Genomic DNA, 10,653 nt, shown 5'->3' with positions numbered 1-10,653 from the left:
GTCTTATCCCTACAAACATTTATAAAAAGTCCCTCTCTATTTCTCTTGCAGCCCCTTTAGGTACTGGAAAGTGCTCTAAGCTCTCCAGTCTGAACAACTCTCTCAACCTGTTTTCACAGCAGCGGTGCTTCAGCCCTCTGAGCATCTTTGCTGTCCTCCTCTGAACTTGCTCCTCATCSTTCTCCTGCTGATCCCCCAGAGGTGGATKCAGCACTCCAGAGTGGAGCAGAGTGGGGGAATCTGGCCKGGTGCCCASRCTGCTTTAGATGCAGCCCAGGACATGAYTGGCTTTCTGGRCTGCCAGCACACATTGCCAGCTAGTGCTGAGCTTCTCAYCCACCAGCACCCCCAAGTCCTTCTCCTCAGGGATGCTGCTTGAYCCCAGAAAAGGCCTAAAATAAATGTACAGGGAAGGAAACTGGCTAGCTGGTTAAAGACTGAGGGATAGGGGAGAAAGATATTTTTATTTTTTAGGAAGGTCATCCTGGCATCCTACTTGCTTTTGGAGTGTCGTGGCTTTCCTTGTCCTCCTCAGAGTGAGCTCAGGGTACTCCATGCCCAGATCTGGAGTGCAGCTGACAGCATGATCTTAACTTCTCTTTGTTCAGCTCTGGGGCATCCAAACATGCACTTTGGAGTGTCTATATAAGAAAGAGAAACAGAAAAGTCTGTCTCTCTTTGGAAACGTGGTGCAGAAATGGCTTGCACAATCCTATTTACTTTGGAGATTCCCTCTGGGAAGAGTCTCCTGTTCTGGTCTGTGTGTCGGCTCGCAGCCCATCAATTTTCCCTTTCCCTCTTTCCTCTCCATGCTTCTGGGAGTTCATTTCCTGTGTGGGAKCCAGGGACCCCAGCCCCTGCCAGAWTTCACTCMGTTTTGTGGTTCCTGATATCACWTTTYCTCYGAGGAGCAGGACAGGACAGCGCAGGGACCATCCCTGGGCAGAGAGCACAGAAACAGAAGTGTAGGGACAGGGAGAGAGAAAAGGCACACAGAGATTCTTACCTTTGATGGGTTTAGAGGAGAAGAACGTTGTTGAGGKGSGTGATTGCTTTGCTATTCTTTTACMAAAAAGCATAGGCAAGAAATATAATTGGTAATGTGCAAAAGAACAATTCTCTACTGGCAAAATATGTATGTATGACTTTACTGTGAGCTCATACAAGAAAGGRCAAATTGGGTTATGACTGGGAATGRAAAAACAYGAGGATTTGCATGAATTCATCAAGAGCCCTGCACTGCTCTTTTAGGATACCTGTGCTGGGGGAGATACCTTGAAAGCAGAACTGCCAGGAATAARGAATGGCTTTGCTGAACAGCCCAGGGAAAAATACAATCCCAAACTCATTCTGTTGGGAATGTGTGCATCCAGAAAGGACAAAAAAATGTGACCACTCAGAAGCATCTGGATACCCTTCCAAGTTCCTTTGAAAACCCTTTGCACTGCTGCTGACAAAGGTCTGAAAATGACTGGTGCCAATCATACACATCTACCATGGTGGGTAATGTTGCATCACCATTTTCCTGATGATCCTGTTTCCGTATCTTATCGCTCTGTTGTGCCATGTGAAGGTTAGAGCAGAAGCACTAGGGGCTTTGGGGTTTTGCCTGTGCAGAACAAATTCTTCCTCATCCTTGCAGGCATTTGCCAAGCACAGCTAGGAAAGGAAAACTTCAAAAATTCAATGTAGTACGGTGACAACTTTTATCCAAGTACTGATACATGAAAATGGAAGGAGCAGAGGAGTGTGCTGGCCACTCTGGATGGGCAAGGGAAGAATTGCAGAGCCAGCCCTCGGCAGTTTGGTTTTGTGGGGTGAGCTCAAGGTGCGCGAGAGGGGAAGCGGCGCGTGCAGCTATCGAGTGTCCGTGGCTGCGGAGATGCCCCGACTGCAAAGCCAAGGAAATCAAACCTGCAGCCAARAAAAACACCATTAAAGTGATGCAATGACATAAGCTGAGCGCCGCTCGTGGAATCCAAATCACACGCAGAACAATCAAAAAGGAAAACACCGACGACATTYGCTTGTGTAACAGGGGTGTCGACCTCACAGCTGGCAGGCAAGAAAAGGCACAAGAGCAGGCACAAGTAAAACCAGTGCTAAGGAGAGGGACTTGACCTTTCTGAAAGCATCGACCAGGCCTGTCCCTTAGGGGTAATACTGCTGTGAACACAAAGGCTGCGTGTTCAGGTTTGTGCATTTTTAACTGGTTAGTGTAAAACACACCACACTTAAAAACCCCACGAGAGCAGATCTGCCTGATGAGCAGAGCAAGGTAAGAAAGCTGCAGCTCAGGGCACTGCCTCTTGCTCAGACAAAAAGCTGGATAAGGAAATGCTTGGTATGTTTTGAAAAAAGAAGAAATACATTTAACCAAGGGATCTTTGAGATCTCTCTGGTCAGGAGAGGTCGTCCCTGTAAGATGAGTATTGATGGCTGCACTGCAGGTGGGAGACAGGTGTGGGATATGTTCTCTAGATTTGTGCTCCATGTCTGTTACAGGCTGGGAAAATGTAGTGATGCCAGAACTACATGTGCTGGYRATGCAGTCAGGTTATAGAATAGACRTGAGAAAATGCAAATGYAGMYCCACACAAAAATAAAAACATTCTGGCTCAGACCCAACACTGTATTGTGCTGAAATGCAGGAATAAAAATTTCTCTATCAGGGAGTAAAAAATAAAATAATTTTATTCACTTATCACCCGTTAATGATGGGATCATTTTCTGGGGTATCTACTGATGAGTAGCATTTATTGTTCGTGCTTCACAGCTTCATCTGTATTTTAGACTATAAGGTAAGTGGCACGATACAGCCCCTGATAAGTGGGAGAGAGGAAACGAATGCACAATGGAAGGTGTTCCCATCAAAATCCCAGCTCCTCTTAATGCACAGAGGACCTACAGGACACAATCATCACTGCTCAAATGCAAACATCCTGCACAAGGATCACTCCCTCTAAATGGGAAGGAGAGGTCATCTGGTCCTTTTAGGCACAACCTTCAGTTACCACGCTCCCAGAATCTCCTGGTGACCACTGCCATCACCCTCAGACCATGGGGTGCAGCTGCAGGCTCATTTGAGASCATTTGGGGTGGACCCTGGGCTGGACTCACAGCTCTGCCCCCACCCCACACCCAGACAGCAGCTCAACAGCGAGGATCTTACAAAGATCTGTCAGTGGCAGCCTCCCCACAGGCTCAAACCCACAGACAAGGCATTTCCCACCCTGCCCTCCCCTCCTCTTCCCCCTAAAATGCCTCTTTGCCTGCAGTTTTGGTACCCAAGGGTCTGTGAGTGACAAAGAAGTGRCACCCAAAGTCATCAGGCTGCAGAAAGTCCCCAAGAACAAAAGATTAATTTCAATGTCCTGACTTGGAGCAACCTTGGCCGTTAGCTTCAGGAAGTGTTCATCAGTTATGCGGAGGAGGAAGCACCTGGAAATCACAGAATTAATTCGATCTGAAGAGATTGCTTTCTGGAAAAAACCATGTGTCAGTCCCCATTACTCAAGATTGCAGGACAGGGATGGGACAAGAGTGAGTGTGCTGGATGCCAGTCCGGTGACATCAGCTCAGCCACTGTTTCCTCACACCCAAAGCCCTGGTCAGCTGGTCAGCTTGGCACCAGAATGGGCAGTGCCCTGCCCGGGTGGGCTGACACGGGACAGGGAKCTGTCCCCTCCCCACAGCCCTGCCTGCAGAGCAGGGTGAGAKCAGGAATAACCAGGGAAAAGGGGTGAGAGGAGGGTCTGCAAGGGCAGTTCTGGCCTTCTCCGTGGATGAGGGTCCCAAGTGAGAGCCAAATCCCGTGGAAGATCTGCTCTTTCCAAAGCTCGGCAGCGTGTGCTGTGTTTGATGTACGGCAGCAGCCTTGCAAACAGAGACCAGGCAGGGTGGAGCYGGGGTCTGCAGGGCCCTGGGTGCTGTGCAGAGGCATTCAGAGGTGGCAGCASACCCTGCTGTGTCCCTCACAGTTCACAACTGCTCCTAAAACATTGAGTTTCAAGATCATTTATCCCAAACTCCGCTCCCCATGCTGAAGATACTGACCCTGATGGCTTTTTAAAGGGGATGTATGCAGTCCCTTTGGCTGAATTTGCTTGAGTCCTCRCAGGCAGAAACTCCACCAGATCTCATAGCTCACATTGAAGATGTTTGCAGAGGTAATGGCAGTGCAGCAGACACTGGAGAGAGCTGCAGCCTACCTGCCATGGCCAATATGCTCCTCGTTTGAGGTGCCACTGAGCTGGGAGATAAACAAATGTGTAAATATTCCTTCTGTAGATTGTATTGATKGCCTGGAAGAGAAAGTTCATTTGAGCTTTTCTGTCTCCACAAAAGAAAAGCATCGTGTTTTGGTGGATGACAAACAGACTCAGGACTTCACAATGCCTTGGTGTCACCTCTGCACGCTCTGCCCCAGCCCTGCTGCAGTGCAAACATGGGACAGGTTTGACTTTTGTTCTCAATGCTGAGGATCCCTGGAGGAGTGGATTTTGGGAAACCAAAGCTGAGAGAGTGGTTTACAGAGGGCTAAGGATGTGTGTTCCACCCATGATTTGAGCAAAGGACATTTGATTTCCCACTGCAAAGTGGGAGAACATTGCAGACCACCAAGCCTTGCTTTTGGCAGCGTGGAATGCAGAAATGTCCCTCCCAGCCCTTGTTTTGGCCCCACGGCGTGCCCGAGCAGTGCCCCATTCCCACATGGACTCAGCTCTGTGGGCAAATTCTGCACCTGCAAGGGAGTTACCCAAACTCCAGCACAGAGCCAAACACCACCCTGTGGTTGCCACCCTTGTGCTCTGGGTGCCTGCAAATGGGCTGTGCATGGATTCACACAAGCAGGCTGAGAAGCTTCCAGCACCCTCTGGGCAGCTGAACTCGGTTTTTCTTCTGGGCTCTCCCTTCCCTCGTGTGAGAGGCTGCCTTAGTCCGTGGCTGCAGTGAGAAAAGACTGAGGTTCCAACTCTGCCATGTGTCAGATAAAGGAAATGTGCTGAAATTCCTCAGTTTATCCACAGGGTCCAATTTCACTCTGCAAAGTCACATTGCTTGCAGTGTCACCTGTGTGCTGGAGTGGGCAGGGGAGGCAGGAGCTGTTCACTGTCAGGGGGGAGGACAGCCAGAGCAGGGCTGGGGCTGCTGTTTCTCCTCTCACCCCAGGCTGTGGCCCCACAAGTGCTGAGCACATTGCACCCAGMAGGTTTGTGGTGATGAGGGCCCAGAGCAGGGCAGTGCCATGGTGGTCAAACATCTTCTCCCACCTGGCACAGCTCAGAGCACGGTGCAGGGTGTAAAAGGGGTCGGTGAGCACGGGGAGCCTCCCAAASTGCTCTGAGCTGAGGATCTTACAAAGGATCTCCTCTCTCTCCGAGCAGAAGCGTTTTGTAAAATGCAGCCGCTACTTGAAGTGACCCCACAGGCATTTTCAGTAAGTGGCCATCATAAGTTTTGAAGGAKTTGGACAGTTATTGGAATAAGTGTTTGATGAAAGCCTTTCCGCCCCCATCCCTCCTACGCCTCCATTTGGATTCCATGATTTCTTCCTTGTTTGAAATGATTCAGCAGTAGACTCTCAGATAGTCTCCATCTGGTTAAAAATAGTTACTTGCCTCATATGGCTCTAGCATGGTACTGTCAACTCTAAAATGTTCCACCTTCCAAAAAAGTAGAGTGAAAAATGAAAGTGGGTTTTCACACATCATTACTCTCYGCGGTTAGACCTCCAGAGCTCATTCCAAACCCATCAAAGGAGCAGAGGCGAGCTGGGAGGGCGGGCAAGCAAGATGTTCATGTTGCTGCCTGGTGCCCCATGGGTCCTGGGGAGGCTCTGCCCTCCACATTAGGCTGTGTTTTGCTCGTTTCCCAGAACAAAACACCGGCTTATTTTCAAGAAACATTTATTTGTTGGATTTCTGGAATGTAAGAAGAGTTTAGTCACCGCGGCTGGATGTCTCCTGATGCCAGCTGGGGGTCAGTCAGTCAGTTCCCTGCTCCAGCTGTACCAGTACAGCCCAGTTTGCTGAGGAACATTCCACACTCACCCCATAACACTGAGAAGGAGACCACGAGAGCCAGAGCTCCTCTCAGCTGTCTCACAGCTCTTGCAGCCATGGGGATCAGTGATGGGCTTGCACAGCGTGGCCTGTSCTGAACTGCATGTGCTTTGGGGAAAAAGATGGGTAATTGGGTGCAGGAGTGGAAAAATGGTGCAGGTGGGTCATTTCACTCRGCTCTCAGGGATCTTGAATGTGTTTGTGCTGCAGGGTGTGTGGTGGGACCCTTCTGCCACGGGGGTGTCACAGGGAGGGGACACTGAGGCACTGGAGTGATGAATGGGAAGCGTGGCAGGTCCAGGTCCTGTCCCTCATCCAGGTCTAGGAGGGGACAGAGAGCACCTCTGCAGTGTCCCCAGCCAGCTCCTCGTTCTCCCAGCCAGCGAGGGAAGCGTGGCACCGAGGGAAAGGCTGAAGAGCAGTTTTCCCCATGGCCAGGASAGAGGGAAGAGCTGCTCACAGCCAGGACCTGGAGCTTCCATCCCGGCTGTTCCCACTGCTGACAGCAAACTGCTGGTGGTGCCCACCCATGCTGAGGAGCTCCAGAGAAGCCAGAGCAGGTTCAGAAGCCTCCCCTGCTTTTCACAGCACACTGCACAACATCAGAAGCTCATTCTAGRGGCTGGATGACAAATTGCTGGTTAATACCCACATTAATTAATTTCTTCCCTCAGTTACATTTGCTGTGCACACAGAGCCATGCTCTGCTCGTTCCCACAAGGTGATGTGCTCAATTTTACCCCTGGACCATGGCAGTCAGCAGGGACACTGCACTGCTGGACACCATCTGGGCAGGGTTGACCCAGAGCTGGACCTTCCACAAAGATCTGAGTGAGCCATGGGGTGCTCTGAGCACCCATCTCAGCCCCAGGCAGTGCTCTCAGGGGCTGCTGCTGTGTTTGGGAGGTCCTRGGATACCTGTCACACTGCCACTCCTGACAGCACCAGGGATGATCTAGAAATTAATTACTTCTACAGAAAGCCCGTGTTTTGAAGAAGGGCACAAAGGGACCAAACCTCCCCATTCTGGATGCCTACTTGTGTACCAGACYGCAGCTGTGTTTATGGGAAGAGACRTTTTCACATGCCAATAATTTTCATGCACACCAGGCCTCGTGCAATTTTTCTTTCCATTTACAATATTATGTATTTTATATGATAAATTTGAAGCGCGGCTTTCGTGCATGAATGATGCAGTTTCCATAATATTTTTTCATATGCAGAGACATTTTGTTTTGATCTCATGGGGCATGAGTCAACTCCTATTTTGAAGCCACTGGAGTCCTTCCAGTGACTTTCCCAGAGCCTGGCTAACTGGGAAGATGAAGCCTGATGCATTGTAGGTGSAAGATAGCCTGACCTGCAGAGGCTTAGGGCAGCTTGGTAGAGCTGCTCAATCAAAAAAAAGGCTAAATCGGGAAAATATGTCCATAACATTCAGTGTGCTTGGTRTAAAACTAGAATTTCTGCCCCAGAAATGACATGCTGCAGCATCATGAGCCCCCTGGAGAATCTGGCAGCAGTGGGTGTTCAGCACTGCAAGATCCACAAAGTGCTYGCCCAGCACAGCAGCCAAACCCTTTAACCTCAAGGCTGCAGAGCCAGGGTGAGCTCAGAGCTCCTCTGAGAGGGACAAACATGACCCTGGATTCCTGGATTACCCAAGCCAGGCGCTGCACCCTCACAAAATCAGCAGCCCTGTGCCCTGGCTGTTTGGGGGTGCTGCTGGCACGGTGACACCGCAGGCAGAGCTGGGGACACGCGCTGCCACYGCGTCCCCTGAGACCCCCAAACACAAAAAGGTGCTTCCCACAAACACTGTGGGATCCCACACTAATCCAGGCATCTGCCCATCCAGGATATTTGAATTTTACTCCCCCTTTCTAAKGACTGCTGGAAGAGTCATTTTGGTTTTTGGTAAGAGCAAGTTTCAATGGGGAAATAACAAATTCCCCAATTCAACAAGATTTTGGCAATTTGCCTCGGATCAGAACTATGACTCTGTTCTGTGGGGTCAGTAAGGAAGAGAAGTAGACTCCGAAAGATGTAAATTGAGCAAGAAATGGGTCAGGCACCCAAAGCTACTGGCTGAGCATCCTCACAGTTTGCAGACTCGCTTGTCAAGAGCTCTGTTAGGGAAAAAGGGCTGGCCAGAGGGGTTTGTGCCATGCACACAGTGTTCCTGCCAGCTCTGAATGGCACCGTGGAGAGGTTCAGAGCAGGAATCACTGAGGAGGGTCCAGCAGGTGGTAGCCTCTGCCTGGCTCTGCTGCCAACCCTGACAGGGACCTGGGGCTGCTCTGCAGGGCACGGGGCCTCTACTGTGTCCTCCACCCCTGGCCCTGCTGAGGAAACCACACGTGGCTTGGAAATTAGGTGAAGCATTTTGTGTTTATGAAACAGCTCCTAAGAGTTTGAAAAAGGGGCTGGTGGTGTTTACACACAAGCTGGACACACTCTAACACGGTGCATGCTCTGTTGTGTCAACTCCTGCACCTGCATAAGATATTTTAAAATATCCCTGTGAAATGAGTGAGCCAAACAACTGGGTCTAATCAGCCTTGCTTGTGCTCTCACTAAAGCCACACTGAATATTTTTGCTAACGGAGATGTGGGGTGCTGTGGAAAATCTGCTCTCCAAAGAGCCTTTGTTCATGTCTGAGGTAAGGCTGGTGAAAAGCAGGGTGTGGAGCTGCAGGGTGCTGGAGCAGCCYGGGTGCAGAGCTGATGGAGTGCTCCTCTGGCAAAGGGAACACCTTGGAGGGAGCCCAAGGGTTGCACAGAGCCCACTGCTGGCTCAGGGACAGCAGAGCTCAGCTACCCCACCTTYGTCCCCTCTCGGGCCAGGAGGAGATTTGGCCAAAGAAGAATGAAGCTGAAGCACATTTTCTTGTGCTTTCCCAAACTGCCAGAGTTACCAAAGTGCTTCTGATTGTGTGGGGCTTTTTTTTCCTATGCCAGAGAGTGCCTGGACCCTTTCCTAGCAGCACAGGTTCTCTTTTTTGTGCCTTCTGCAGAAGGTCCTGCCTGGCCCGTGTTTGCTYGTAGAGTGACACCAGGATTCAGTCCATTAAAGGTTGTTGACCTGGGAAGAGAGAGCTTCTAGAATTTAAGGGCTGGGCAATTTCTTGGAAACTGCCTTATCAGCACGAGGACAAGCTGGAGCTTTAGCAGCCCTTCCTGAGCTGCACGTGCCTGGCTCCTGTTCCTGCAGTCCACTCTATGCAGGCTGTACACATATGTTTATTTTGCAGTTTACTATTTAAAACAGCTCTGGGCCCAGATTGCCACAAAACCAYGACATCAAGATCAGTTGCTTTGCTGTTACTGAAATCAGGGGTCAGGGGAGCCCCGAAGTAAGGCAGCAATGGGGAGAGGGTGTCTGTGCACAGAGTCTGTGGATTCCAGGAACCTCACATGCCCTTCCTTCGCTGGTGGAGAAGGGAATCACACGGGGGGGTGTTATCAGCAAAGCAAAAGTTGGGGAAATGGGAGCAGAGAGGCTTTGGCTTTGCATGGCAAGGACGGTCACAGGGCACAGGCTGGTCCTAGAGCAGTGGAGCTGGGCTCACTGGGGGTGAGTGCAGCACTCCAGGGATTTAAAACAAAACCTGACTGTACATTAAAGCCTGCTGGAGGCATGAGACTGTGCTTTTCCAGGTACAGAACTGCTCTGGAGTTTCAGAGTCAGGACAGGTTGGCTCACTGTGAGCCCCCAGGGTGTCTGTAGTGCCTCCAACCTTCCAGAGAAAATCTTCAGCCCAGGCAGAGCTGCCAGTCCTTGTCCTCTGTAGTGCCGTGGCCCAGCCAGGTTTTGGGACAATGCACAGCTCAGCCTCCACCCCACAAGCATGGTGGGCTGGGGACAGCATCTTGCCAGGAGAGCTGGAGAGAGCACCTTTGCATCTGGGATCCAGCCCCGATCCCTGAGGGGTGGGTGTGAGTGAGAGCCTTGGGAGCAGCCAGCCAAGCCCCCTGTCCTCAGCAGGGCAGGCTGCTCTGCAGAGCCAGCACCTCCCTTGGAAACAAATGTCCCCAGAGCCCTGGGCACACCACAGCGGTGGTTTCACCTCCTGAATCGCCGCTGTGATAATCCTGTTTGCTCTGTTTTAGCGACTGAAGAGAGCCATAACCAAGCAAAACAGCAGGATTATCCCCCAGCACCTGTTCCCACTGAAAGGATTAYCATGGCTGGCTGCATCAATGACGTCCTCCAGGTATCACGGTGAAAGCAGCCTCAGTGACACRGCAGCCCACCACAAGACCTCTCTCCCCTTCTGCATGCCCCTTTCCTGGGAGTTTTCAGCTTCTGGAAGCTCCCCACAGGCAAAGGCCAGTTCATACAGATGCAAGTGTCAGTGATTTCATGTCTGCAGTACACACTTGCTCTCCAAATAGCTCCATCTCTTGTTTGTCTGTCTAACGGGGAGGCGGCGTGAGAAGTATGGGCTGTACACTGCAGGGCTGAGCAGACAGACAGCAGCTTTAAAACACTTTGAAAATGAGCAGTTTTCCCCATTCAACATTCCTTGTGTTTTGTTGTTCCAGTATCTGACCCACTCGCCTCACAACATGTTAGGGCTCTGTT

Source organism: Malurus melanocephalus, unplaced genomic scaffold, assembly GCF_030028575.1.
Source record: "Malurus melanocephalus ecotype Western Australia unplaced genomic scaffold, MMel_1.1 scaffold_122, whole genome shotgun sequence".
Taxonomy (NCBI): domain Eukaryota; kingdom Metazoa; phylum Chordata; class Aves; order Passeriformes; family Maluridae; genus Malurus; species Malurus melanocephalus.
The sequence above is the reverse complement of the archived record's forward strand: the minus strand, read 5'-3'. Positions refer to the sequence as shown.